This window comes from Capricornis sumatraensis, chromosome 14, assembly GCF_032405125.1.
Source record: "Capricornis sumatraensis isolate serow.1 chromosome 14, serow.2, whole genome shotgun sequence".
NCBI lineage: Eukaryota > Metazoa > Chordata > Mammalia > Artiodactyla > Bovidae > Capricornis > Capricornis sumatraensis.
Window position 1 is genome coordinate 44,728,750 of NC_091082.1, and position 3,275 is coordinate 44,732,024.

Genomic DNA, 3,275 nt, shown 5'->3' on the forward strand with positions numbered 1-3,275 from the left:
AGTACTTTGGCCACCTCATGTGAGGAGTTGACTCACTGAAAAAGACTGATGGTGGGAGGGACTGGGTGCAGGAGAAGGGGACGACAGAGGATGAGATGGCTGGATGGCATCACCGACTCGATGCACATGAGTTTGGGTGAACTCCGGGAGTTGGTGATGGACAGGGAGGCCTGGCGTGCTGCAATTTCTGGGGTCACAGAGAGTCGGGCACGACTGAGAGACTGAACTGGAACTGGAACTGGAACTGGAAAAACCACAGCTTTGACCATACAAACCTTTGTTGGCAAAGTAGTATTTTGGCTTTTTAATATGCTGCCTAGGAGTAAACCTTAGTTCCACTGAAACCTTTCAGAGTCACACAGGGAAGCTCTTTCTCATGAAATACCAAGTCTCGCAGATAGACAAGACTAAGGCCAAAGGAAAGTGAAAATCTCATTACTTATCCTAAAAATGTTCCTATCCCTTGTCATGGGTTAGGGGTTGTTTTGGTGGTGATTCTTTCCTGAATGCAACGTGTGAACAGAAGGAAGAACCAAACTGCTAGAGTCAAGAGAAGGGTAATTGCAGAACTTTGCACAAAAGGGGAAATAAAGAGTTGAGTCAGCTGGCAGAGAATAGGAACCTTGATGGGGAAGAACATGATGTCTAGAGGATAACTTTATTAATTTTCCACAGTATGACTTCAATATAAAACCTCTTTCTTGCCTCATCTCTTTCTCATTAACTTATTATGGAGTTAGGTCTTTTTCAGACGTGTGACAAAGAACACAGCACAGTCTGAGGGAGGCCAAGGGGTGGTGGGTAACATTCAGGGGACAGATTTATCAGAGCTCAAGTCATAAGATTAAACCTTAATTTAAGAAAATATTTCTTGAGGCAACTAAAATAATATAGCACAGGTCCTCCAAGCTCTGGCAAACAAATCCAGAGGAATGGATCATTCTATGTCCCTTGGATTCTATCAGTTTCACTAAGGCTGGTATTCTGGGTTATAGAAGAAAGGGGTTATTTCATTTAATCTGGAGCATAACTGTGTGAGGAAGATGATGGTATCCCTATTTCAAACTAAATCTGAAATTCAGAGAGGTTAATCACTTACAGGTTCACCCAATAGAGGTAGAGACCAGATCCCAACCAAGAGGGTTGGATTCTCCAAGCCATCCCCTCCCATCTCACCCCAGCAAGAGCACAGATGGTAGAGCTGACCTGTGGGGAAAATCTGAGCACTGGGTTGTGAGTGGGACACAAGTGAAGGATCCCCTCCAGTTTCTAATCTCAGGAGAAGACCTCAGATCTGCTTGTGTTCAAGCCCTTGCCTAAGGCCAGAATCCTACACCACTCAAAGCATGTAAGACAAGATTTGGGTGTAAAAAAAGTCTACGCTTAAGGTTCAGTTCACAAAGCAATTTCATACTCAATCAGTGCAATAACCCTGTGAGGTAAGCAAGGCATACTTCATTCTTATGACTAAGTCTTAGGGAGGTTAAACCCAAGGTCTTTGAGGAATTTATTTTGTGAATCTTTATTTATTTATGAGTCTTCATGAAATGTCATGTGACATAATTCCTAAGATCATATAGTAGCCTCAGGGCTTAAACATAGGACTGTGTTTTTAAGTCTATATATCTTACCCCTAAGTAGCCACCTCTACTTGTGTTCTTTGATCTTGATATCTTAGTTGAATAAGCTCTTGCAATCAGGACTGCCCTGTGAGTCTGTGCAGGCTGTGCCCTGCACAACTTTGAAGGATTTATTCTAAGCTACATGAATGTGAATGGCACATCCTCAATTTATGGTGCACATTGTGGAGAATTGTTTGCAAAAGCCCTGACATAATGCAGAATCTGAGGTGGCTTTGAGAAAGGAAAATGTAATAATTATGAAAAAATGATTCTCATAACATGTACAAGTTTGTATGAAAGTTATACAGGCCATGGTGCAAGGAGTATTTCCAACTAGTTTTTACACAGGGGCCTATTCTCTTATAAGAATTAAGCCCTTGACATTAGATGAGTATCTGTATGGGTCATAACATGCCATGGAGAAAGAGTTTGCTGTAACTGATATTGACAGTACACTGTATTCTCTTTCTGATTTATTTGATGCACATTTACTAAGCATCAAGTTATGAATGAGACATTCCAGGGACATGGCACAGTGTCTGCCTAAAAGAGGGTTAGAAATTCCCTGGGGAGAAAACACACTTAGGATTTAATTTTAAAAATAACAAACTAGGTAGTATTTTATTTAAAAAAAATTGTATTTAAGTACAAAAAAATGCATGTTACTAATCTTGCAGTAGGAGGACAGGAAGGGGAGATTTCCAGTTTGGACTAGTTAAGGATTAGTTATGAAAACAGTGGTAAGGGCGGGGGATGCCTGAGATGAATCAGAAAGAGTAGATAGAATCGAGGTGGATATGTAAGAGGATCGAGGGTGAGGAAGGAGGGGCATTTCAACCATGAGTTAAGACATCTCTTTCCACTTGCTTTAGCTCTTCTGTATGACATCAAAGAGATGCCTGCAGCTGCCATTCTAGTGATGAGTGGTCATAAGAGAAACATCTGGATGGGGCTAATAAAAAAGAAACATTAAAACCCCAATCCAAAAATAATTAAAAAAATAAAACCAACAGTGCAGGCTTTCTCTTCTCTTCTTTTGTTTGGTGCTCATGAGCTGCTATATGTGGAAATGAGCCAACTGAGGAGAGATGGCTGAAGAAGGCAGGCGACTGGAGGCAGTTAAATGGGACGGCCACTGCAAATAGGGCTTTTCCTAGTTGGAGCAGATCCCCAGTACCACTCGAGCTGGAAAGCAAGGGTAACATCATTTTATGAACTGCCCCCACAGTACACTGGAAGGACTAGCGAGATAAAGTGTGTTCTGTAACAAAAGTGAGCCTATACTTGCATATGTATCAAATTTTCACTAGATTTAAAAGTATATATCATCAGGCACAGCATGGAATTGAAGCTGGAAGCCAGAATCAAGAGAGAGAATGAAATCAGTGCATTTACATTCCACAGTAATCCTTTTTCCCGTGGTCTTGGTAGTCCATGGAAAAAAAGAACGAAAGGCTGAGCTATTAAACTCCCCGCCTCAGGCTGAAAGTTGAGGGGTGGGAGATGGAGCAAAGTGGGAACAGAAGGAGCAGCTGGTCGTGTTGAAAACTCTTCAGCTGTTCTGGGAGAGACACATTTCCTCTTCAATGTAGAAGATGCCACCAGCAAAACTTCACGAGAGGATTTGAAGGATCCACTGACACTTTCATATCC